At 46.7% G+C, this 27822-nt stretch overlaps 1 long non-coding RNA gene across 1 annotated transcript; it reads left to right on the forward strand.

Moving 5' to 3' along the window:
* On the forward strand, positions 1 to 26026 carry LOC144100300 (uncharacterized). The gene is made up of 2 exons (XR_013307608.1): positions 1 to 51; positions 25839 to 26026. It is a non-coding gene; the product is annotated as an uncharacterized LOC144100300 (long non-coding RNA).
* The last annotated feature ends 1796 nt before the right edge of the window (positions 26027 to 27822 follow it).

Genomic DNA, 27822 nt, shown 5'->3' on the forward strand with positions numbered 1-27822 from the left:
TATTAGCTATAAATTTGTCTGATACAAAAGAACACGAGCATATTGGTGAAGGTGAGTGTCGAAGGAATGATAAATATATGAAGAGGTCTACTCCATCGTAAGAAATTAATCAGGTTCAAACAAGGTTGCTTGTTACTGCGGAGAGCTTCCAAATAAGCAAACCTACAAAACCCTTAAATCTTTCAGCAGTCTTCTTTTTTGGACCACTAGTGCTCGTCGCCGTTGTCTAGATATTCTTGAACAAAAAAAATATGATTTCATTATAACAAGCGTATCCCCACCCGTAACCACTGCTTTGAACTTTAAGTTACCCTTCAATGTAAAGATCAAAACTGACATCGTTTATTTTTGAATAAGCCGACTTTTCCTGCCTCTCAATCTTTTTAAATGTTCCAAAAAGTTCTGCAAAAAAGCTGCCTTTTTACAGCAATTTGATGCTAGAATATTCTAATACTAGTATCGAAGAGAGTCTACAATATACAAAATGATATGTCGTGACTAGTATGGATGAAAAACGCACAGGATGGTTGCCACTTTCCAAACCGAGACTGAGCGCCAGCTGCAGAGGTATGTTCATATTGCAATACCGGATGTTTCGTCTAACATGCTCTGCAATTTGAGAATAACATTTTTGTGCTAGAAGAGCGTTTTTTTCAGCATATCCTTGTCAGCAGTCTCGCGTTTAAGAAAATATTTCATACTTGCTAAGCAGTATGCTAGTTAACGATTATTGAATATTTAGCGTTTTACCTGTTAATTTTTGTCTACTTCTTTGAAGATAAGCGTCTAGCCCACTGTAATAGCCAGATGAGGTTTTAGATATTTGAAAAGCTATTTCCCTCGCCGCATGTGGCTCTACCAATTATCACTATTTCGAAGAGTTACGAGATTGGAAGGGTTATTTTTCCTATAAGCTTTTGGAAAGGGTGTGCATTTTGGCGTAATGCCGGTAAAATATGTGGGGCCGGAGCACCAATTGTATATGCGTTTTATAAATTCCACAAAATGGTACGAATATAACTTGGTGTGGGCTACTTGCCTCTCAATAAATAATGTGATCAGCAGAAAGAGTTGGGAAAAATATTGTGTTTTAATTTGTTAGCCTGTCTCGGATCTCTCTGGAGAACACACGGACCAAAAGAATGGACTAGGCGACGGGTGTACCAAACAAACGCACATTTAACACACCCTACGTGACACACACACTAGAACACAAAAATAAGAAAACTAACACGAAACACAAATACTATAAATACACACGACCCGGGCACACTGCTATCAGCGTCTACTACTACCGTTCTACTATTAGCGATCGGAGTTCGTGCTCACGGCTTGTTCGGTGCGGCTGCGGCGTTCAATGCATCCCGTAGCCGGCGTCGAGGCGGCGTTCGGAGTGCTTGGGCTGGCGTTGCTGGCGGCGTCGCTGGCTGCGTCGTAAAAGCTCCCGGTCCAAGCGCCTTTGGAGGTGATGCCGGTGTTGTTGGCGTTGGGGCACCACCCGGATGGGTGGCAACAGCGCTGGAGACACCCCTGGCCATAGCAGGTGGTAGCATCCTCGGTTGACTCCCCGGAACGGGCTCAGGCACGGCAGAGAGTTCACGATGCGAGGCCGTAGGATGTGAGCTCATCGGAGCAGTAGCCGGCGTTGCTCTCTTCCAGCCAAAGTGTCCCTGACTCGCCGGAGCCTCTGCTTCTCTGCTGTTCCCCCCCCCCCTCCGTGCCTCGATCTCACTCGCCCCTTTATAGCCTCGGTGTTAGTCCACGTAAGCCTTGTCGTCGTCGTCTTCTCTTCACCAATTATCTCTCTCCACCTCACCGAATGCTTCTCCACCAATCATCTCTCTCCACCTCACTAAGTGCTTCTTCCTCTTCTTTATTCTTCGGTTAATTCACTTCGTCTTCTTCACACCTGTTTCCTTTAAAATTTAATTTAGGCTCCTTAATATATGTGACAAGGGCCCCCTCTCTCAAGAGTTTTTCTATGAAAAACTGCTCACCTCATCCTCATCTTCAAGCCATCCAGCCAACCGACTATCTTGTGTGGCGATTCTGAACCCAGCACACAACACACCGCAGATGTCCAGCACACATCAAACGCGCATCACTAACACAGCACACCAAATTGCGTCTTCAGAACATTAACACATCACTGCCGCTGTCCGCACAGAGTCCTTAATAAACATGTTCGTGTCCACAACACGCTCCCTTGTATAATCACATAATACCAGCAACAGCAACAAGATAAATCCCAGAGATACATTAACACAGCAACAACGAGATATATTCCAGATATACCTAGAGCTGTTCAGTTAGCTCTATCTGTCTACAAGTAAATTTGTAACATATGACCTCTGTTCTGCCTGACCCATCCGAAAACGTCTCCCGCTTGATTTGGAGTAGAGATGTGATCGTATGTCTTCATTCACATTGGGCTTCATTAGTGCCTCATCCCCTCCCGCATTTTTCTTCCCACTGCACGTGGGCACCTCAGCAACTTCACCTGTCTCCTAGGCCACTACCGAACAACTTGCCGTGGGAGCGTACCGTCGTACAGGACCTCTTTCTTCATATTTTGTTCAAAATAGTTACATAGAAAGCGGCCTTAGTGCCACCTATCCATACGTCATAAACCATGTCCTCTTGCGCGTCACAAAGTACGGGCCCTTCCACTGCATCAGTAACTTAATATGATCAGTGGGTAGCAGGATGAGAACCTTGTCCCCCGGATTCAAACTCCTGTGAGTGGCTCTCTTGTCATAGTAGCCCTTATAGCCTTCGTGCGCCATTTCCAGGCCTGCATGTTTCTTCCAACTTGTCCCGCAACTCAAGAATGTATGTGTATGTTGTCTTGATATCTGATGCAATCAACTTATTACCCCACAGCTCCTTGAGTATTGTAAGTGGACCTCTAACGGTTCTCCCGTACAACATCTCAGAAGGTGAGTAACCAAGACTCGTTTGTGGTACTTTGCGGTATGCGAACAAAAGAGCTGGGAGATATCTATCCCAATCAGTAGGTCTCTCCTGGCACATTTTCTTGATCATATTTTGTCGGTTCCGTTGAACCGCTCTACAAGCCCATTACACATGGGATGGTGAGGCTTAGTCATTAACTGCCTTACTGACAAGGGGCGGTTAACCTCCTTCATTAGTTCCGATGTGACGTTCGAGCCCCGGTTACTCAAAATTTCCCTCGGGAACCCATAACGCGAAAACATTTCCACGAGATCCTCCGCCACTTGGATACTGTCAATAGTTCTCAGTGGAATAGCGTCAGGATAACGAATTGCCACGTCAACCAGAGTAAGCACATATCTATTGCCTTTGGCGGATACTAGAGAGAATGGCCCCACAATGTCAATCGCCACTCGTTGAAACGGTAGGTCGATGGCTGGCATCTTGCCCAGAGGTACGGGACCAACTCTTCCTTTCAGAACTGTGCGCTGGCACACGTCACATGAGCGAACAAAGCGCTTAACGTCACTCTGAACACCCGGCCATAAGAATTCCTCGGTGATCCTAGACACCGTTTTTTGAACACCCTGATGTCCGGCTATAATGGTGTCATGTCCTAAGTGTAGCACAGTCTCTCGCATATCTCTCGGTAACACCAGCTGTTCGACCCGCCTTCCTGAACTAAAAATGCATTCCCTGCGCAGAAGACCATTTACCAAATGATCTTCGAAGGACATACGACTCTTCGTTTCAATTTCTCCCCGACTCTTTCGAAGAAGGCTTTCAAGCTCGGGTCTTTTTGCCTAATTGCAATTTCGCCCGGTGTTACGCTCAAGCACATCGCAACAGGAGTAGAGAGCGGACGCTGCGTTGCTCGGGCTGTCGCTAGAGCTCTTGTTTCCACTGCCGACGAGGAGCTGACTGCACCCGTCTGAGCTGTCGTGGGCCTTTCCTCCTTTGGATGTTCTTCAACGTCGAGCATCATCCGCTCGGGATCGGGGTCTTCGGCACTTCTTGCACCCGTAATGTTTCCCAAGATGAGATCGTAGATGGGTTGATCTAAGCATTTTGCCACCACCTGCCCAGTATAATATGGTGTGGACACTGGAATCCTGGAATCAGGAAGGTACCCTGCTCTCCTATCTACAAGAGTGAAGGCCGATGCTTCCCCTTTAAGATCCTCGCCCTTCACCAGGCTTCTCCGAACCAAGGCTGTGTTGGCTCCGCTGTCTCTAAGCACCAATATAGGACGGTCCCCTATTTGCCCAACCACCACTGGCATTGCTGCTTTCGACTTGGTTGTTCCACTGACTGCCTCATTTTCCAGCGGCGCTTGCTCTCCTTTCAGCTGTGGAACTTCGGGTTGCGTGACAAATTCTACCCTAGACTCGACAACGCATGCAGCTCGGTCCTGCGTTCTGTATCTGTACTCATCCAGAGTGTGGCCCCTCCTCTTACAACCTTGACACACATCCTGTGTTTTTTGGGCAGCGTACTAGTCCGACAGTCAGCTGCACGGTGTCCCACCTTGCCGCCGGGAAAACACCTTACTGGCTAGATGCTCCGCCACATGCTTTTGGTTTTGCCGCATCATTCTCTAGGATTTTTTCGATTTCCTCCTTTGCCTTACTCACATTTCTTAGCCCTTGAGCCTCGACGAACTGGTCTGCAGTGTCGGCGAACTCTTCCAATGAACACAATTTTCTTTCTTTTAGGAATAGCGCTAGCTTTGAGCTGCAACACTCTAAAAATTGCTCTGTAACCAGCTTGTCACGCACCCCCTCAAAACTCTTTTCTGTGTTTGACATATCAAGCCACCTATCAAAATTGAAGGTTAGCCTTCAGGAAAACTGCTTAGCGGTTTCCAAATCCTCAGGTCTCGCAGTGCGAAATCTCTCACGAAAGCCCTCTGCCGTAAGCCTGAGTCTTTCGGGGAGTGCCTTTTTGATTTCTCGTAGTCCATGGAATCAGCAGCGGGCATCCTTCCAAACATATTCAGCGCCTCTCGGACTAAACACATGCTCAATGCCATGGCCCATTCACTGCGCCCTCAGCCTTGCCCCAAAGCTATCCGCTCGAATCGTTGCAGATATGCATCCAAATCATCTCTCTTGTCATCAAAAGGAGCCATCAGCTTTCTTGGACAAACTCTAGCCGGTCTAGGAGATTCTGTACCCGCTAAGGAACGCTGATCAATGTACGTGATCTCCTCATATCCTCCCGCGACATGCGCCTATTTCCACCAAATAAACTCCTTCTCCCGTTCTATCCTTCTTTTCTCCTGTTCTTCTGGCTCGCGAGCTCTTTTCTCTTCTCGATCTTCCGCCTCGCGAGCACTTCTCTCTGCCCATCGAGGTCTTTTCGCTTCTCGTTCTTCTGCCTCGCGAGCTCTTTTCGCCTCGCGATCTTCTGCTTCGCGAGCGTCTGCGCATGCTTGCGCCCTTTCCTCTCTCTGCATTTTAGCCTCTTCTTTCTCCTAGTCACAGAATTAATGAATGAAAAACTTTATTGGTTCCTTTAGGAAGTAGTAGCGGTAGAGGACGAAGTCTTCGTCTTGAAGCTTGGGTCCTCCTTGGCCGTGGGCTGGCCCCTAGTCCAGGGCTCCACTGAGTCGGGCCACCTCGCTTGCGTGTGCTATGAGGGCCCTTTGGACCCCTAGCTCGCAGCTGGTGAGCCGGCTCTCCCATTGCTCCGCACTTGGTGTTTGGTGTTTGTGGAATGCTTGATTTCTTCCGCACTCCCATTTGACATGATATAGTGTTGGTTTTGCTCCGCACCACGGACAGTTGGCGGTATACTGTGTGGGGAACATCTTGTTTAATATGTATAAGTTTGGGAAGGAGCCTGTTTGCAGTCTTCGCCATCCGGTGGCTTCCTCCTTGGATAATGCTTTATGTTGGGGGGGGGGGGGGGCATTGGAATCTTGGCTCCTTATATAGGTTTAATAATTACGAATAGCTGTCCCCGCAATTAATCTGGGGCCCCTCCGATGTTAATGACGTTCCTGCTCTGCTGGTCATTCCTCGAGCTTGGTTGTCTGCCCCTTCGTTGCCCCTGATCCCTCCGTGACTCGGTATCCAGATTATGTTGTGTATTGGTCGTCCCTCAGGGAGCAGAGCTCCACTGAGGATCTTGAGTGCCGTGCTGCTAATTCTGCCTCTAGTATAGTTCCGGCACGCCTCTTGTGAATCCGTTAAGATGTTCAGGGATCTCCCTGTCCTATATCCTTCATTCGCTGCCAGGGCGACAACAATCTCCGGGGCCTCCGTTATGTTAGATACTTCGGCTGTGAGGCTTGTGATGTGTTCTCCGTGGTAATTTACAACTACTGCTACCGCGCTATTTTTGTGTGCTTGGGGGTATAGGGAGGCATCAGTGTAGACTGTGTTGTCCCGATGTCCCATGTTCCTCTCATAAAATTCTGCTATGTCTCCTGTTAGGATGGAGGTTTGGATCCATGTTTCGGGGGATAGGTTGTATGCATAGCTTCTTTCTTAGCGGGTCTGGTATTGCGGCCCTGCTATTTTGTGGCTTTTCTTTTTCCCGACCTAGCTTTGTCAGGAGCGCCCTTCCAGTCGTTGTGTTGCTAAGTCTTCGTATTTGTGCCTTGAGCTGGCATTCTCTTAATTCTTCGAAGGTGTTGCTGTTTCCGAGTTGCATGAGTTTGTCGTTGGATGTATTTCTTGGGAGATGAAGAGCTGTTTTGTATGCCTTCCGGAGTATTGTCTCCGATTGCTCCTTCCCTGCTTTGATAGTCACATGGTACGTTAATGAAAATGTTACCCGGCTGACCACTAGGCTGTTGACTAGCCTGAGTGTGTCCTACTCCTTCATGCCATACATCTTGTGCGCTACTCTGCTGATCATCCGGCCTACTTGTCCTGCCGCTGAGCTTAGCAGGCTGAGTGTATGACTGCACTTCCGGCTTCCTTGCAGCCACATGCCGAGGATTCTGATCATCTTTTGATCCGGGATGTTCTGGCCCTCTAGTTATATTTCGAGTGGAGCATCCGTAGGGTGCCTACCCACTCTGAGGAGCTCAGATTTTTCCGTGGAGCATTTAAGTCCTTTGTTTTTTGTATTCTTCAATGCAGGTGGCAGCCTCATGTAGCGCCACCTGCTTCTCCCCCAGTGAGCCTTGCGTGGTTCAGATGGTGATATCGTCTGGGTGCATTGCATGACTAATCCCCTGGACTTGGCTGAGTTTCCTGGCGAGGTTGACCATCGCTATGTTAAAGAGTATGCGGAGCCTTGCGGAGTGCCCTTGCATGGCGTTTTGAAAGGTGTCACTCCGCAGGTCTCCTAGGATTACCGTCGCTGTTCTGTCCGTGAGGAAGCTTCTAACGTAGTCATGGACATTCTTCCCGCAGTTGGTGGCGTTAAGTGCTTCCATAATGGCGGCATCGGATACGTTGTCAAAGGCCCCTTTAATATCGATGGCCATGACAACGTTCTCCCCGTTCTTTGGCATTGTTTCGAGTACCTCTTCTTTTAGTTGTAGCAAGATGTCTTGGGTTGATAAATTTGCCCTGAATCCGAACATGGTGTTGGGGTACCATTCTCCGTTTTCTAGATGCGTTTGTATTCGTCGGGTAACTATTCTCTCGTACAGCTTGCCTAGGCATGATGTTAGCGAGATCGGTCTGAGGTTTTCAATTTGGAGTTTCTTGCCGGGCTTGGGGATCATGACGACTACGGCGTGTTCCCACTCCGCTGGAACCGTCCCTTCTTCCCATTGTGTGTTTAGGTATAGGGTGAGTTGGCTGATTGCTTCGTCGCTTAAATTTCGGATTAACGAGTTATGAATCTTGTCCGCCCCTGCTGCCGTATTTTTTGTTGTTGCCCCTTTGGCCTCGACGACCTCTTCTCTTGTGATGGGTCTGTCCCTGGTTGGGTTTTCTTCGCCCTGGTAGTCGCTTTGGTAGCCGTCTACCTGGTCCTTCCCGAAGCATTTCTCTCGTACTGCCTGGAGCAGCTGTTCTTCTGTACCTTCGTACTGATGAATTAGCCTTTGGATGGATTTGCTGCTTTCCGCCTTGCTTTTGCTCGGATCCATGAGTGTTCTGAGGATCTGCCACGTTCTAGCCATGATGGGGGTGCCATTCAGCGAGGTACTAAACTGCTGCCACCCTTGTCTTGCCAGCTTCGTTGCATATTCCTCTGCTCTCCTGGTGATTTCGGCAATCTTCTTCTTTAGCTTTCTGTTTAACTTTTGGCGCTTCCACCGCTTGGTCAGGCCTCGTCTTGCCTCCCAGAGCCTGAGGAGTCGCTTGTCCACTTCTGGTGCTTGTTCTGTTCGATCCACTTCTTTAGTGTAGAGATCCCTGATTTGTCTAAGCTGTTGGCTCCAATCTTCTGCCGAAGTTATGTCGTCCTTAAGTTGTTTGCAGTGGGTGCGGATGGCATCCCAGTCAGTTAGGTTTGCCTTGCCGATCTTCCTTTTCATGCTTTCTGCCTCTGTACTGACCCTAATTATGTAGTGGTCGCTGCCGAGATTTTCTTGCAGGTTCTCCCATTCGACTTGCTTAGCGCCCCTGACAAAGGTTAGGTCGGGACATGTGTCCACGATTACGCTATTACCCTGTCTAGTAAGCTGACTTTCATCTGTAACTCGCAGCCTATGTTTTCCGCTGCTGTGCAGATGCCGCGCCCCTTTTTATCTTCGATCCTGCTGCCCCATAGTGGGCTTTTCGCATTAAAATCCCCGGCTATTATTAGGGTATTCTGCCCTGCAAGCTTCGTTGTTTCCGCAAAAAGCTTGATGAAGTCTCCGTGATTTTTAGGTGGGCTGTACAAATTTACTATAAAAGTACTTTTAGCTTTTCTTTTTCTCTTGGGAATCACTTCAGTTATTATGTGTTCTAGCTGTGTGTCTTCAAACTCCTTATGAGCTATGGTTGTTATTTTGTTGCTAATGAGAGTTGATGTTCTTCCGTTCTCCTGACATGAGTATCCTTTTAGGGTTGGGGTGCAATTTGTCCCTTGCAGAAGTATTAGATCTGGTGGGTTTCTTCTAGTGTTAAGGAATTGCTTTAAGAGCCCTTGCTTACGCCTGTAGCTCCGGCAATTCCACTGCCATATCTCTAGTTGTTGTTGTCCTGCCATGTTATCGTATTGGTACTGTTGTTTGTTCCCTGGGATTCTGATCCGAACTTGCGCTCATTGTAGAGGCGGTCCCTAGCGTCATTTACTGTCTTCAGTGTGTTTTGACTCTTTACATAGTTGCGAAAGCTCTGATCTTGCAGGGCTATCTTTTGATTTAGTTGCTGTATGTGCTGCTGCATCTGCTGCATTTGCTGCTGCATGAATGTTTTTAGATCGTCAATTGTTTAGTTTCCTCCTTCATTAGTTTGTAAACTTTCTACACTCTGTTGTGGGGGTGAGGGTGCCCTGACAGGCGAGCAGCCTGCCTTTCGCATCTCTTGCATTTCCGCTATTAATTCGCTTATTTGTTTCTTAAGCTGTTTGTTTCCCTCTCGGGCCTGCTCTTTTTCCTTCCTGTTGTTATTAATTTCGGCAGTAAGACTTTTCATTTTCTGTTTGTGTGTTTGTGATCTTGTTGTTGTGCGGAGCAAAAAGCGTCTTGGGAGGGCCAGCACCCCAGCTCACCTTGACTCCGCCGCTCTTCTGTTGCTGCTTCGGCTTAACCCAGGACTGCTGGCTGCCCACGGGTGGGTAGAACGCGTCCCGCTCCCGGCTCCGGCCCTGGCTGCTGCTACGCCCCCGGCTGCGACTCCTGGATTCGCTCCGGTAGTCACCTTGCCGCTCCTGGTCCTCGTTCTGGAACCAGCGCGGTCTCCGTGCCCCGCCTCTGCTTCGGCTGCGGCCGCGTCGCTGCTGGCTCTGGGGTCCCCATCGCAGTTCGTTGATTGGCTTCAGTTGTTGTGCACAGTCCTTCGTTCCCACCGCGTGGGAGCCCCCGCATAGCAGGCACTTGGGTGTACATTGATGTCGTTCTTCCGGATCTTTTTGGCCGCATTGTTTGCATGCCTTGATTCCCGGGTTCGGACAGACGTCCGATCAATGTCCGTGTTGGCAACAAACGTAGCATATTTGCCGCGTCGGCCTAAAGGGTAGAACCACATCTCTCCCCCGTAGTACAAGACTTGCTTGGGGAGGATGGGGCCATCAAAGGTGATGACGGCTGTGCTCGATCGGCCTAGCATCCTTGCCGCCAGGATCTTCACCCCTTGTGTGCGGGTTCGTAAACTCGCGTTGAGTTCTTCGGCCGGGGTCCCCGGGTCCACTCCGTGGATGACCCAGCGCAGCGTTCCCTCCGGCGCCGCCACGTGTGCGTTGATTCCGTAGCTATGCTCTCCAAACTTCAGTTGCGTGATGCGCCTGATTTGTTGAGCTGTGCTTTCGTTATCGGTACTGATTATTAAGATATTCTAGCCGGTGCGCAATCGAATGATGAGATCTTCTGCCTCGCATCCGTGTCCGGTAGCCGCGACCACCGCCCGCGCCACTTGGTGCGTCTGCAGGTTCTTCACTCCCAGTACTTTCGGCCGAAGGACTACTTTTAAATAATCCCTGCGAAGCGGAGGCAGCCTTCTCCTCGGCGCTCCTTCCCCCTCTCCTTGTTTAGGTGCAGCTGGCGTGCCACCTGTGCTCTTCGCCACGCCTAGGGAATTTTCGTTCCCTAGCGCTTTTCCCGCCAAATCTCCTGCTTGGCTTCCACGTTGGCGTTTCTTTTGCCGCTTGGACATGGCTATCTCCCAGTCCGCGTCCAAAACCTTGTTCTGACTTGCCTGTAGCGTTGTTGTCGCTGGGGTGCTGCTTTTTAGGGCTTGAAAGGCTGTCGCTGGTCCGTGGGCGAGGGTCTCCCCGGTAGCGTCTTGATAGTCTTCGTCCATATTTCCTTGGGTTTCCGCCATAAAATTCTTCTGGTCTTTTAGCGGTGCGCGTTCTACGCTGGGATTTAGTGCATGGGCCATCGCTCCGTCGCCTCTACCGCTGGCCGAGGCCAGGAGGGCCGCAGAGCCCCGCTTCTGTGTTAGGCCTAATAGGCCTAGCTTCGGTCGGCCCCGTGGGAGATCTTCAAAACCGTATAAATTCAAAAATATTGGACCCACCGGTTTGAAAGAGGTGTCCTCGTGGCCCGCTTCGCTTTCGGCGTCGCCTCCCACCAAAATTTTGACAGTCCAGTCGAGTTAACCGGGGGAAAAAGTCCTGAAAACTGCAGAGCGCGTGTGAAGTGCGTCCGCTCTCCTCGGATGCTCGCAGCGAATTTTCCTCGTCACAGAGACGCATCGCCTCTTCCTTGCTTAACCCTAGCTTAAGCGCTAGCTCTAACGTTTTTGCCAAGTCCATACTTTCTGCCGTCGAGAGATCGGAAAGATCCGAGACAAAGCAAAAAGAAAAAGGGTATGAATCCTGGCACAGGCTCGCCACTTATCTTTGTCACGGATCTCTCCGGAGAACACTAGCACCGAAAGAATTGACTAGGAGGCGGTTGTACCCACACAAACGCACATACACAAATACTATCAATACACACGACCCGGGCAACTACTACTACTAGCGGTCTACTACTAGCGGTCGGCGTTCGTGCTCACGGTTGGTTCGGTGCGGCTGTGGCGTTGTATGGATCCCGTAGCCGGCGTCGAAGCGGCGTTCGGCGTGCTTCGGCTGGCGTTGCTGGCGGCGTCGCTGGCTGCATCGTATAAGCTCCCGGTCCAAGCGCCTGTGGAGGTGATGCCGGTGTTGTTGCGTTCGGGGCACCACCCGGATGGTTGGCAACAGCGCTGGGGACACCCCTGGCCGTAGCAGGTGGTAGCGTCCTCGGCTGACTCCCCGGAACGGGCTCAGGCACGGCAGGAAGTCCACGATGCGAAGCCGTAGGATGCGAGCTCACCGGAGCAGTAGCCGGCGTCGCTCTCTTCCAGCCAAAGTGTCCCTGACCCGCCGGAGCCTCCGCTTCTCTGCTGTTCCCCCCGTGCCTCGCTCTCACTCGCCCTTTTATAGCCTCAGTGTTAGTCCACGTAAGCCTTGTCGTCGGCGTCTTCTCTTCTCCACCATTCATCTCTCTCCACCTCACAGAATACTTCTTTTTCATCTTCTTTGTTTTTCGGTTAATCCACTTCGTCTTCTTCACACCTGTTTCTTTTAAAGTTTCATTTAGGCTCCTTAATATATGTGACACAGCCTACCACTTTGCTTGACTTGTATCCTATGCGCTACAGACACCGACGACAATGCTATGCCAAATGAAGCGCTCTTGTAACTCAATATGTTTACTTTTAAAAACTGTAGATCTTGCTTGGTAAACACTCGTTTACTGGGGTAAAAAGTTATTCTTGAGATGAAAGTATAGTTACAGAGAGCTCCTTTTAGTTTTTTACACACATTTTTTCCACTAGCAATTCTATCTATAGTGCGCCGCTCCAGGCGCGGGCGCTGCCCTCGTTGAGCTTTTCCTCGGGCTGTCTATTTCGCAGCAGCCACAACAGACATGACGGTACAGTCCTGTGCTCTCAGGGCAGATACCTCCTCCTTCGTTGACAGCAGCACATCTCAGGGATATCCGAATTTTAGAGAAATATGCTAACACCTTTCAGTACTTGCGAGCGATGTCCTGATGTCCTGGCACGTTATTTGGTGTATATTCCGTTCGGTTTGTATTATCGACATGAAATAACGTTCATATTGTTCCTAGAGAGATGTTGCGAAACGTTATCCGGTCGCTATCATGTTCGGGTGATATTAGACAATCGCTTCAATCACGTCCCACTACATTTGCATTATGTTGGCGAAAAATATAGCAACGTGGATTCAGAATTATTAGACCAAAAGCCCAACTGCTCCAGTGCAGAGCTGAAGGATATGTAGTTATGTAATTTGTCCAGGATTCACAACAGCGCAGCAAACATGGATGAAAGGGAGACCAGACACAAGCGCTGAGGAAATTTTCGGTCTGCCAAAGAGTTTTTCCCGGTTTGCTGTGCTGTTCTGAATCATGATTATATATATGAACTCGCCCAACGTTCTTCCCTAATTTATGAAATTTTACCTTCAAACTATGAGGAGTGGAGGCTTGGCTCTGATGTCATGCCATGTGTCTTGTCAGGCTTTGCCCGAGCTGCGTATGCAGAGCCGACGGCTCTCTCGCAACTGCCTGAAATCACGTGACGCACCGCTCGTTGTATAAAAAATGTGTGCCGTGTCCTTACCTTCAGACAGAGCCATGAATTTGCAATGTGCCAGAACTAGCGCTTCGGCGATGCATCGTCGCATCCAAGTGAAACCATTGATATGCAATAAAATTGATATGCAAATTGATATGCAAAGCTAAACCATATAAAACCATGCCTAACAGAGCTTTCGCTCGTGTTACTGGGTTCAGCCTGGTTGAACCACAGCAATTTTTTTTGTAGGATATATCTACAACCTGGTCCACTCATTATAATTTCTTCTGTGTATCATCCCAGATTCATGATTGGTTGAAATAATATCGCTTGACACGCAAGAGCCTCTGGCTCCAAAAGGAGGATCATAGACTTGCAGTACATTAACTCGCGAAAATTTTTCGTTCAGTGGATGTATGCTCAATGTGTTGGTGCTGCATGACCTTCGGTCGGTACCGTCTCTGTACCCTGATCTGTGACTCGTATATGACAGTTTGTCAACGTGATCCTGAAAGCGCGTGATGCTACGCAGATTTTATCCCTAAAACAGTCAGCAATGGACCAAGCAACTCCGCTATTATAATCAGCTTTGGTCTTTCTCACGTCTAAATTGCAAAGAGTATGGATCAGACTCTCAATATTTTTCACGTGGGCATAAAATGGGTTTTCTCTTCAGCCTGTAATATTCGCCTGGGAAATTTATCTTCATTTGAATAACACAGCCAATGTATTCTTGTTATCGACTATGAAACCCTCCGGTACTTCGTACGGAGCAGCCTTGGATAAATAAAGCACTACCAAAAAGCACGTGAGGAATATTCGTGGTAGTTTCGCGCGCTTCCTGTGGAAATATGCATTTCACTTCAGTATTTCGCAGGGACATTCCTCGGACTTTAATGTTATCACTGGGTAAACGAATGCCAAATCATCTCCTCTTTGGATTAAATTACGTATGTTGAGCGTCTTTATTCATGCACAATTATTGACTATTAATAGAATGAAGTTACATTTTAAATGGCGGGCATTAAAAATGACAAATGTCTCCGTACTCTGTTTCTTGCAGACGGTTGCTACTTCGGTAACTTCAAGCTGAGAATTGGTCAATCAGCACGGTCTAGTCATCCCTGCGTTAAGGCTATATGCAGAGGAGTCTATCCTGAGCTGGTCCTCAAAGGGTAAATTATTTTTCATATATACTTGACTGAAGTACATTATTCTACTCATAATACAACACCTTGTGCATGCAGACATACTACCAATGGGCAAAGCCACAAGTTTACATAAGCTTAAACTTCTGTTCTCAAAATCAGAAAAAGGCCTACATAGCAGTGCACCACAAACGCAGCTTTAAATTTTGACATTATTTTAATTTTTATAGGATGGGAGCCCCTTATTTATCGCAAAGAAAATGTGCTACTAATAAAGGAAATGTTTTGACGCAACCTCTAACGTTTTCTATTTCATTTTTTAATCTCTCCCATTTACACAACTAGGACCGCAAACGAGCATTGATCGGCTGCAGAACAAATACATACCACAACAGGGCTGCACAGATGAGCTTTAGGGGTAAAGTAAACTGGCAATAACATTGTTCACATGAATATGGCTGGAGATTACACATATCATAAAACAAAAACAGCTGGTGATATTACTTAAGCATAGAATTATGAATGGCTCTTAGTGCGCATTTCGAAGCCCCGAAAGAACAGCCACATTTCTCAATGGTAAAGAATTGGCTGCACGCTTATCACTTTATGGGTGAAGCATTTTCTACGGCGGCGAGCCACTGCGGCTTCTAGGTCGCGTTAATCTCTGGCTTGAACGCACAACCACCACAAATGCTTCTACAGTCAGAAGTTCCTATGAAAGCTGTGTAGTTTTTATCTGCAGGCGTATCGCTCGGCTTTGGTACATACTCATAAGTAATTACTCTCGTAGGAGAAATATGCTCCGCCTTGGATTATTCCTCTAAAGATTAGGTCAGTATCGCTCACGACGTATTGATCAATTTTATCTCGCCCTACCATATGCTGGTCCTCCTGGTTAGCTCAGTTTGTAGAGCAACTGGCCCGGTAAGGTGGCGGTCCTTGAGGTGAACCGTACTCAAGAGGAATTTTTCTTGAACTTTGGTGCCAGCTGTACAGCTTTCATTTCTGGCTGTTAAGCCGCGCCGCTTGCGTGAATGCTAATGTGTAATTGCTTCCTTGTTAAAAATGTACACCACTTTAGGGGATTCTCCTAAGCATTTGACAGACTACATAATATAGGAGCTTGCCAGCGTGTGTCTGTGTTACATAATCATTTTATTAAGCGACTGGTTCGAAATGGCGTATTGCGAATGGAATCTTTTTTGTTTATCTGCCTAGCAAGTTCTTAATTTCCAAAACTGTGTGAGGGGTAGCAAAATGTAAAGCAAGACTATGTGCATGGCTTATAGCAGCTGTTTCAGGGAAGGCTGTTTTCTTTTTTTTTCAAAAATAGGCTTTTTTGGTAAAAAATGGCTTTTCCGGAATAGTATTAGCAGTATTGGAGAACACCAGAAGACCAGCGAATCATTTTAAGTACAAAACTGGTTACCTAATAATTTATAACAAATAAATTTAACTAGTAATGTTAGGCGCCTACGTGAAATCAGAGATCTGTAGCCACTTTTTAGTAATAACCATATCAGTTTTTACAATATCGAAAACGGGATTATCCTCGGCTCTGTGCCTCAACACAATCTGGATATATCGCGCCAAGATACATACGCTTTCAAAAAGTGATGCAGGCAAAGCAACCTTTCAACTATTCAAAACCGCCAAATTTTGTCGCGCCATAGCGCCAAGGGTAATCGTTTTTTTTCGTAATTATGAAAATTAATGTGGCTATTATTAACGGCCGCCCACAAATCTTTAATTGCAACTAGGCGCCAAAATGAGAAAACTTAAAGTTAAGTGCTAAATTTCGTTAACCACCTTACTACTTTTATTAAAACCATTCGTCGGTTTTCTGCTGTCCACCAATAATGGCAATACCACGTCACAAAAGCCATTATTTAACTTCAAAAAGCCTATATTCAAAAATAACTGAAAGGCTTCTCTGAAAGACCTGTATGTGCAAGTTTAATGAATACTATACGCTTTCAACAGCTAACAACTCAAATGCTTGCAAATAAACGCCTGGCATTTAAAAACAAAATTAACACGGTTTGCGATATTCAGCAGTAATGCATGTAATCAGTAGAGACAGTCTTTGAGATAGTTGTTGGTGCGTTATATTGCCTTAAAAGCCGGAAAAAGGCGACTACACAGAAGTATGGGCACACATTGCGCATGCGTGTCTATCTTTCTGTGTCCTTGTCTTCAGAGCGCTTTTTTGACTCTATTATGAGCGTCTTCAACAGGGTAGGAGGTTTTTTAAGCAAGTACCGGTATTCCAGAAGGGTTGTCAATTCTCTTTAGATATGAGTTTTTTGCCCATGTTGCCAATGTACTCGCGATGTCTCGTCCAACACTTTCAAGAAGAAGGTAATGCAAGATTTAAACCTCGCTTGATCAGTTGAATGGATTTTGAAAGCTTATATTGGTATTTTTGTCATCGGAAATGCGAAGTTTCGCACCGATCGACTGTGCAAAGGTATGAATCCTGGAAATTTGTTTGTTCTCTAACGAACAAAGTGGGGTATAGCTATCTTAAGGTTAATTTTTAAGTGATAAAGATGCCTTGATATCAGTTTCGCTGAAATGACCAAAGTAGTCACGAGAAAGCAAGCTCGCACCATGGTTCTTCTAGTATATGAACTTGATATGCCTGGTATTGTGACAAGACAGCAGGAGCGCAGTTTACCTGACAGCGGACAAAATTGACCTTGAGGAGCGTGTTATGGAAGATTTCTCCAATTACCCGAGGAAGAGCCACAAAGAGCGCTGGTATTAGCCGGAAAAATTGTGCACACCAAAGCTTGAACAAAGCGGCAAATTTCTCCCAAAGAGAGCTCTAGGGAGTTCAAACACCTAGTGTAAGAATTGAATGAGCAAACAAGAACGAATATACTTACAAGAATATAATTAAAACAATTAAAAAAGTAAGTATAAGAAGAGCTATAAAAGGCGAAGAAGAAAACCTCACACGGCCGTTGCGATCTGAGCCCACGACATCCGATTTTCGCTCCGGTGCTCTAGCAACTGAGCTACAGCGGTGAATGTCCAATCGTCGGCTTTGTGGGGTATTTAAGTTGCGCGTAACCAAACCTTGAGAGTGTTCGCTATGTCAGCTTATATACCACCCAAAACGAAAAAAAAACAAAACAGCGTTTATTGGGCGACGTTTCGACTGGAGGAAAAAGGCTGGTCCTGCAGCCAGAATATTCTGTAATAAACATCTTTGTGTTTTTCGTACTCATACTTTAGAGTGTTGTGTATATATTTAATATTTAACTGCGAAGATAGCGTCAGTGATATATATTATTAAGGTCAACGCGAAAGCAGGTCAAAGTGCACCGGTTAGCACTCGACACTGAGCGTCTGTCCGTTTAGCCGCCTATGAGATATCGCGCCGGTACATCATCACCACCCTCGCATCGCGCGGCTGCCGCGGACATTTCGTTTGGGGTGAAACCATGCTCAGGCAGGATTCGGTGCACACTACGCTGGCGATATTGGAGTAAATCATCGAGACGAGATGTCACGAAGCGTTGTCCAGGAACGACACGCGCTCAGTAGCGTGGTAGGAGCGGCGAACGACTACCATGTCGCAGGTTCCAAATCACGGAAATGGTAGAGCAGCCATACTGGCCGCTTGTGCACGAGCATATGCCTTGAACAAGTTGCACTGGGCCTCCAGGTGGGTGAGAGGAAGCCGTCTTGGAGAGTAAGGCAAGCTGGCAGAAGAACGGCACAGGCCTAGCAGTGTGTGTAGCGGAATCGAGAGTGCTCGACCGTACTTTACATACATGGCTATAAACGCGGCATCACATGCTTGGTTTCCTGCGTTGCAGTGTTGACGCGAAAGCTGAAGCAGGGAAAAATCTTTGAAGCTCGTCTGTACTGTAGCCAGCGGTTGGAAACTGGAGTTAGTTTGTGTGTTAATTACTTCGGCACAACTTTTTACTGGAGGCGAAATGATGTTTTAATAATGAGTCATTGCTGCTCGTGCACACAGCGAGGGAGTTTGTGGCGATGGAACACTTCTCTAAAAACTGGGAACGTAGCAGCCTTCTTTTCCCCCCCGGCGGCAAAAATCCAGCATGTGGTAGCAGTTTTTCTCTCTAGATGCTGTTGACATTGTGACTACACAACACTATTTGGCTTTCTTCCCGACGCGATGGAACGAACAGGGGCAGATATCTGCGTTAGCTCAGAGGATGTTTACCACCCTGACAGCGCTACATAGGACGCACTTGTGTCCGTCACAGTATATTTAACGTGCTCCAAGATATCAGTGCAGTGTCGGTGATAGACATTGTGTGGCGCTGAATACCAAAAGAGGGGAGGGCTTTCTCGAATTTTTAAGACATTTAGGAGCTCAATCTGTCCGTGATGAGGATTCAGCTGCGTCATGCTAGATAACGAGGTGCCAATCCCGAAACAACGCAACATAACGCCACGACGCGTCGCAGACCGGCAAATCACCGACCCCTTATAGAAGTGATCTATTCCTACATTATCTTTGCCGGCGAGCGCGCTGGGTACACGGCCCAAATGGTCTAGTTCAGTCATTTCGAAAGGAAACCTTGGAGGCGAAAAAGCTGCAGGCATGGCTTTGGTGCTATCTTAGGTCCCTTCGCATACTGGTATGTTTGGCGAGAGGGCACATGTGCTTTAACGCCGATGAAGTTATTAGGCGACCAAAAGCGCTTCAACATTCGTGCGTTCGTCTTCCCGCAAACAAGTTTGACGGCCATGGCCCCATCGGGCAAACCGCGCAACACACATGGCCGCTACTTTTCCGAAACCACTGGAAACTACATGACCGGTCAGCCACTCAGCCACTTCACATGGTATGAATGGTTACCCGTCACCTGGTACAGCCGGCAAGCTTTGAGATTCCGCATCGTGGCATCGGCGGTGTGGAACCAGATTACGGCAACAATGATTCTATCTCGGGCCTGCTAGGTGTGCAGGTCCGTTTAAGATGTCGCAGAAATAGAGTAGCGAAAATAAAAGTTGGCATATCGATGGATAGAGCCATGTAGATTCGACATAGTGCCTGAATGGCTTAGAGAGACCGAACAGAATGGTGGATAAAAAAATTATATAAAGAAAAAATTGTGATTTTCAACAGTCTTTTAAGAGAACAGCACTTTACCATAGTTAGCGGAGCGCTGGAAAAGGTAAGCCAATACGTGTACTTAGAGCGGGTAGCGAATGCATATCCTAATTGTGGGGAAAATGTAACCAGAAGAATGAGACTGGGATGGGGCACGTTGGGTCCGTTTTCTGAGATCTTGATTGGCTTTTTGCCAATATCCTTCGACAGAAAAGTATAAAGAGCTGTATCTTGCTGGTACTCACTTATGTTGCAGAAACGTGGAGACTAACTTATATGGTTGAACTTGCATGGAAGACAACACAGTGTGCTATGGTAAGGAAACTGATGGGCCTAACGTTAAGAGAGAGGAAGAGGGCAGAGTGGGCTAGAGAAAAAACGAACGATAATGGCATCCTATTAGAAAATAAGATCAAAAATTGGGCTTGGAAGAGGTATATAACACGAGGTAAGGATAACAGATGGTCATTGAGGGTAACGGACTGCTAACAGAAGAGAATTCAAGCGTATCACGGGGCTGAAGAAAGTTAGATGGGCGGATGAAATGAAGCTTAAGGGTATAAGTTGGTCGCAGCTGGCACAAATGAGTTAGTTGGTGAGGAATGCTATAGGCCTTTTTCTTGCAGTTGATCCAGTTGGGTTGATGATGATGACCTCAAATTGGCGGAACGGTTCGTGATCTCGCAGCAGTCTTAGGAGGAGTGCAGGACTACAGTTGTCCGTGAATATTGTACTTTCACGCCCAGGTGTGCAGGGCCGGAACTTCTCGACGGCGCACACAGTGGTGAAGCATTCGAGGTCTTGACAGTGGCGGCGCCGCTCTATGTGCGAGAGCTCCTTCGCCCTGCAGAAGGACTTCTCCTATTTTATCTTCGTGCGTCCATGGTTGCGGCAGGTTCGTTTTAATATTCAAAATAGGGGGCTCGAGGGCGCCGGCCATAATGACGAGGAACGCTCGTTTTTCGGCCTGTGTGCACAAACACCCGGCATTCTTCTGCAGTAGTGCGGCGAAAGGCCCGTTGTACGAGAGCTCCTTTGTCCTGCAGGGGGCCATCTGCGATTTTATCTTGGTGCGTCCATGGTTGCAGCAGGCTCGGTTTAATATTAAAAGTAGGGGGCTTGAGGGTTCCGGCCATAATGACGAGGAACGCGCGTTTTTCGGCCTGTGTGCACAAACACCCGGCATTCTTCTGCAGTAGTGCGGCGAAAGGCCCGTTGTGCTTGGCAACGTCCTAGAAGCCTTTATTGCCTTCTTATCACTTTGTCAAACACTCAAATGCGATAGCATTAAGGTTGCCTTTAGTGGTGCCTGCAGTGAGTGTCGTTTTTTTTTGCAATGTTCCCGCCAAAACTTAGTTGGAACTGCGTCCACTGCCGCTCAATTGATGCACAGGTTATGCGCTCCTAGATTATTCGAGTACCATTGATTAAACTGTCTTATCAAAGTATACAAATATACACAATATTGCCCTAATTGCTAATTCTAATTTGTTCAGATTAATCCATTTTAGCAGCGAATCTCTTCCCTAAATTTGAAATTCTGGGAGACAAGACAGCTTCCAAAGTTTTGGGTTCCTCAGATTTGGCGGTGCCATAAGCTTGGCGCATCAATCACATGCATTCCTCATACCACCCCTGTCACAGTGGTACAGCGATTAAGCAATGAGTCACTGCCCCGGAATGTCTCCGGTCTCCGAAAAACCGCGAAAAGCACTCGACGGCAAGTAGCTGGCAAGTCTGAAACAAACACTCAAATTCGTGGAGCACGAGGTAGCTGAGTTTGTGGGTGGTCGGGTATACTGTGAGCTGGGTCGCACCATTGGGCAGTCTTGAGGCTCCCCATGTCTTGGCCAGGCAGGCCAGTAATGGAGTCCAGAAACATGAAGGATCAGAACAAATACTGGCTGTCGTCATTCCCATCCCAATTCCCATAACCCGTTCATCCAACCCCTTCCACTACGACCCAGGGGAGATCAGGGGAGTCTCTCCGGGCCCGCTCTTCCGGCTGTGGGTCGCTATGTAGCTTTTTATTTCACCCCCTTCATTTTTTTCAATTTTCTCCACCTATGGGTGGCAAACGTACACCATTGCCTTCGGGCCTTTTCATTTATTTGAAGATTGAGTTAAGCCTGTTGTACGTCAGTGGTGCGGGCAGGGGCTTATTATTTTTCATTCATTTTATGTTGCCCCAACCTAACAAATGCCCCGGAATGATGTGGCTGTTTCAAACACAGCCGACGGGGGAGCATGTGAGACCCTGGTTGCTCTTGCCAAGCTGGCTTGCGGCTCATGGGCAACACACGGCCAAGTGGCATGCTTGCCAGGTTGTGATGACGTCGCAAAGCGCCGTAACCTCTCTCCACCAACCATTAATTTTGCTGCTACCTGCCACAGTTGGCAAGCTATGATGACGTCACAGTGCCACCAAACATCTCTCGGCCAATCAGATAATTCCGCCACAGAGAAGCAGGGAGTTTTTCGGCTAGGCGACAATTTAAATGCCATCAGGTTATTTAAATTGCGAGACCAGCCAAAAGGGGTTCTCCGGGGAAAAAGGAAGGTGATGAGGGATGAAGAGATTTGAGTGACGGGTGGTTTTTACTCGACTGGGAGGTGAGAGTGAGGGCTCAAAAAGCTGCAACGCTCAAAGAACTACCGAGATATGTCAAGCCCAGACTGGGTTTGTTACCATTGGCCCTGCAGGGCACGGGTGGAGGACAATGTACCTAAGTTTTCGTTTAGCCCGAGTTGCTTTGGGACCTTAAACTCCCATAAAGCAAAAGTAAAGCAAAGCTTTCGTTAATGCTGTTCGGTAGTGCTCGAAACCGTGTCATGTTACTCCACGGGTTTTTTGTACCCTCCCTGCAGGACACTTAACTCAACTGAGTCAAATGAGTGTTTCTTCTTATTTACTTGTTTCGACCATTGGAGGTTGGGTTGGAAGCAGGAAACGAGCACTGTGGTTATGAAAGCGAAAGCGAATTCTTACAACTATACCCGTCTTTCACAGGTACTGTATGCTGCACACACTGCTTCCTAGGAGCTAGAGAACGCTTGAGGAATCGCAATCAAGGTTGCCGTCAATTTTTCATTTAAAACTGGAGAGCCTGCCTGTTGCAGATCGTTAAATTTGCATATGTTTTCTGATCTGGCACCCAGTTTTTCCACAAGTTCGGCCATTCAACCATGAATGGTTATTTTTCATGAGTGCAATAGAGCATTACGAAAGCTATGTAGGGAAAGACAGTGCACATTTAAGCACGGCGTTCACTTTGTTCTATAACGATGAAACGCTACTCAAAGATTTTACGCCAGAGGGCATACAGCTCGTTTTGTCGAAAAGTCGTCGGCGTAGTCGGCACCGTGTGTAGGAAATAATCGAGGGTGCGTAAAAAAGTCGTATTATACCAACCGTTTGCCCAGGATGTTCCGAATGGTGTCATGCAATTCAGCGTTTCGTGCAACATAAACTTACTAGTTAAATTAGAACCTAGCTCACGGCACAGACTCGAGCCGGCGACCTATAATCCGGCGCTGAGTAAAGAATTGTATCATGGTAACTTTTACTGTAGTGATTGATGATTGATTGATGTGTAATAGGCGATTACGAAGAAATAGGTTTGTTTTATAGGGTTTTAACGTCCCAAAGCAACTCAGGCTATGAGAGACGCCGTAGTGAAGGGCTCCGGAAATTTGCGTTTATCCTCCATCGGGGGTCGGGTTCGAACCCGGGTACTTCCTTCGGCTATTGATGTGGAGAATCTGTGCTCGATCCCGACCGCGGCGGCCGCAAGATTCGCTTTTCTGACCAAAACGATGCCTGAAGTGTGTACCCGAAAGAGAGGTAATATTATTCATTGAACGTACAGAAAACGGTCCCAAACTCAACCTTCAAAATTATTTCCTGAAAATCTGTGACATTGCTAACGAAGATTGATTTTAGGCACTTGCTTTCTTGTAATAATAAATATACATACATTTCTCGGTAAAGTTCCGAGACTGAGTCTACTAAAATAAAAACGTTTACCATTGAAATCATTTGTGCAGCACCCCTTCGAAATAGTCTCCCTTGCAGTCTGTACACAGCTTCCAACGCTTCTGGAGGTCTCGGAAACAGTTGGAAAACGCTTCTTTTGGTAGGCCTCTCAGCTCCTTTGTTGTGACGTCTTGAATGACCTCCGCACTCCATGGAGCGACCTTTTCGGGCTCTCTTCACAAGAGAAAACAGGAAAAAGTCGCATGGAGAGAGGTCACGCGAGAATGGCGGATGGGGAAGTACAGTAATGCTGTGCTTGGAGAGAAATTTTGACACTCTGAGAGCAGTGTGCGGACTTGCATTAGCGTGGAGAAGGCTATATTGTCCAGATGTCCTTCATTCAGGGCGACGGCGTCGCAGTGCATCACGCATGTGTTGAAGCACGCGGATATAAAACTCCTGAATCACCGCCTCTCTTGTGGGATGAACTCGTTGTGTATGACGCCTCTAGCATCAAAAAAAAAACTATCAGCATCGTCTTTGTCTTGGTCTTTGTCGCCGCACATTTCTTGACTCTGCAGAGCTTGTGGACCTCCATTCGGCGCTCAGCCTGTTTGCTCGAGAATCGTAATGAAACCTGCATGTTTCGTCTTCAGCAATGATGCAGTCGACGAACGCAGCATCTTGCTATGCCTCAGCAGCTTCTTGCTATGCTATGCATCTTGCTATGCATCTTGCTATGCCTCATCTTGCTATGCCTTGCTATGCATCTTGCTATGCCTCAAGTTCTCACGCGAAGTTTGATAGCATGTTGTATTACTAATGTCTAGAGCATCTGATAACATGCGGACTGCAATGGGGCGTTCTTAATGTACGATCTCTCTGATCCGAACCACGCTGTTTTCATTCCGTGACGTTGAAGGGCACTCCTGCCTTGTGTCGTCTTCCACCGACGTTCCCCCGAAACGAACCTTTTGTGCCACTCAAAAACTCGCGCCCAAGATAACGTCTTGTTGTGTAAGCGTCACGAAGAAGTTCATACGTCTGTACGACTGTCTGGCCAAGCTTCACACAGAATTTTATGTTTACACGCTGTTCGAGGTGGACGTCCATCTCTTCACATTCAGTCACAGCAGAATGCGCCGACGACTAGTGGCAACGTATTTTTCTACATGTAGTGCTATCTAGCGGCTGCCACAGCAATTCATATAAACAACTCAGGTTAGCCTAAAAAGACGGCGCTACACAAACGCACCAAGATTTGTTTTGGGGAATCAATTCTAGAGAAGAAAATAAATCAGTCTCGAAACTTTATGGACAAAGGTTGTGTAATGCTTGCTTCAGGAAATGACTTGCATAAGTTTAAAGCTACATAATGCGCCACTTTATTTTTGGACAAGTACTATGCACAAATAACATACAGAATTAAAAAAAGAGGCTGTGTTGATAATGGTTTCTTTTTTAAATCAAATTTAGTAAACTTGAGAATTTTTAAATTTCGCAACTTCTACCCGTATCCGTTTCCAACTTTGAAAGAGATGCTCAAAATACTGAAAATGTGAAATAGGCCCCACATCATGCATAATTCACCTACCGATAGTGTGGATGTAACAACAATGTGCAACGTACCAAGTTAGGTTGACTAGACAGAATCGCCAAACGTGCCTAAACACGCCTGCTATTTTACGTTTTCGCTTTATTGCGTCGGTTACAGTGACCTATTTGAATTCAAATTCCACCACTGTGGGCGAAATATCGCGGAAAAAGAATGTAGTGGCGACGCTCTATTACACCTGAAGCGAACCAGCAGGGAGCTGCCATATTGTCAAAAGGTCCACGCAAGCCCCGCAAATGGCGTAGCGCTATATTGAAATTTTCAATGTCTACGGAGGACACTAAAGATCTATAGTGTACTCCTAGTGTTCACTTGACAACCGGCATTTTCCTATGTACAAAAATCTATTTCACCTGCCGAACAGAAACTATTTAAAACCTTACATTTTGTGCGTAATTTCGCGACACCCGCACAAATGGCAAGAGCAAGGGTCTTGAGTACAGTGCATGATCATCATCGAATTTGCTCTTTACCTTCACTTGAGAGCGGCACGTGTTGCACGATGAGCCACTGACTCCTCATTGTTCAACACGATGTATCTAGATGTGTCGGCATGTAAAGTGCGAATGAATAATAATAATAATAATAATAATAATAATAATAATTCGTTTTTGGGGAAGGGAAATGGCGCAGTATCTGTCTCATATATCGTTGGACACGTGAACCACGCCGTAAGGGAAGGGATAAAGGAGGGAGTGTAAGAAGAAAGGAAGAAGAGGTGCCGTAGTGGAGCGCTCCGGAATAATTTCGACCACCTGAGGGTCTTTAACGTACACTGACATCGCACAGCACACGAGTGCCTTAGCGTTTTTCCGCCATAAAAACGCAGCCGCCGCAAATTTGAGTGCGTAAGCACTTTCCTAAACAGCTTTATTAAGTTGAATACAATGCTGCACTGTCTACATGTATGTTGCAGCTGCCCTGATTCACCGGAGGATTTTGGTCCTGACGAGCCAGAACTAAATCGAAGATTGTGGCCATTCTGTTGCGACTATGCCGAGCGTAAATAATCTTGTTCCATCGTTGGCTGAAGTGGATGCTGCGATACATATTTCTCACATGTATCCATGAATACGTTTATAATAAATATCATTTAGTTTTTAAGGAATAATGTGTTTTTAGCAATAGGAGAATTATATTGCATGTTTTAAACCGAATGCCACCTCTTAAAAAAGGCGAATAAAAAACAATATAGCATAAAAAATACAAGCAAGCTGCCCACTTGGTGTATCTTCCATTTAAAACCGGCATCTCTACTTTTATTTAAAACAAGTTGGCTGGAACAAGTCAATTGTTCTAATGAACAAGACATTAGCTACCGTTTTTTGTCTCATGCTGATATGATAGCAAGACATCTCAAAGAGAAATACTATTGATTCGTTAGGGCTGGAAACCACAGCACTTGTGGCCAATCAGGGGAAGTACCACACAAGCGGAGCATCATGACGACAATGCATCGTTCGGCTTTTGTTAGAGTTTCTCTTGTCCCTTTGCAGCATTTTCTGGTAAAGTTGGCATCCTGTGTAAGCATATATTAAAAAAATTCAGTAGTTCTATAGCACGCAACTGCCGGCTACTAGGAACACTTCACGTGACTGATGCACATGTTAGGCTATATAAGCCAGGTGCTGTGAGCAGCACCTGGAGTCCAGAGAGGTGAGCACAGCATCGCTATATATCCTTGTTGGTTTAATGGAGAACATACTAGGGTTGTTCACGAAAGGAAGCAGAGGTAAAGTTAGTGGTAGCCCTTTGGTTAGAAACCCTAGAACGAACCGCTTATTGTTTTTTTTTAATATTTAGCAGGGGCAAACGAAGTGAGTGTAGCGTCAGCTCCCACTTAGAAATCCCAGCGAACAGTTGCGAAGACACGAAAAAAAATGGCAGTTTCTATGAAAAGGTAGACGCGGTATTTTGTAACGTGCGTAAAAAGTTCTGCAGCGTCACGAAGCCCGCTCACAAGTGGCAGAGTGCACCCTTGCCGTAGTAAGCTTCCACCAAAACAGACGCGCGTGCTTAACATTGACATAACACCGCCATCGTCGCATAATCACACCGTCATCACACGAGACTGGCTATGCGCTCTCAATATAAGTACCGATGCCTTAAACGCTCAAGAGCACCCTGATTGTCCGCTTGCGGGAAAAAGAGTAACATGGTAACATTTAGGTTCAGTATAGGCTAGGAGAAGTAGCATGGTGAAGATTGCGATCCCTGCAACTTCCTTTCGCCGAGAACTTTAGTGGCAGATACTGATTTTGTAGTGGCTACGGGTCTTTTTTTAATCTGCCATATCATCACACCGATTTAGAAGTAGCATCAATGTCTTTGTAGCTTTAAACAGGTTATTTGCGATGACAATCGGGAAAAACCACGACCGTCTCTCGATAAAATGTTTAAGTCGCTAATAAAAGGCCAAGAGGCCAAAGAGCTGATATTCTTCACTGGAAGATGCGTCTTGAATTCATAGTAAAGGGGGTAGCACACGTTGAAATAATTCTTGATAAAATCGAGCAAAAATCTCAAAGCATTTTTAAAATGAGCAGTACTTGTTCTAATGTTCATTGGTAAATGCAAGAGACTCTAAGGACAGAGCATATCAAGCTAGTTGTTGTAGAGAACCGGAGTGAAAAGTCTAGCCGTATTCTCCCTGGCGCCGAAAGCTGTTCAGATGAACCTTAATCAGCTATGCGCATTAGGTGGTGAAACTGATATTCCGAGGTGAGCTATACGCGAAATGCGCGTGCATTATTCGCCTTCAGAAAGTGGGAAACGTTTCCTGAAAAGATCAATTATTGTGGTTTTATAACTGTCGAGCAAACTAAGCTAAAATGGCACTAAAAATAAGCTAAAGAAAGATCGTAACAGCTTTTGAAGTCAAATTTGCCGGTGTTAAAAGG

Source organism: Amblyomma americanum, chromosome 8 (genome assembly GCF_052857255.1).
Source record: "Amblyomma americanum isolate KBUSLIRL-KWMA chromosome 8, ASM5285725v1, whole genome shotgun sequence".
Lineage (NCBI taxonomy): Eukaryota > Metazoa > Arthropoda > Arachnida > Ixodida > Ixodidae > Amblyomma > Amblyomma americanum.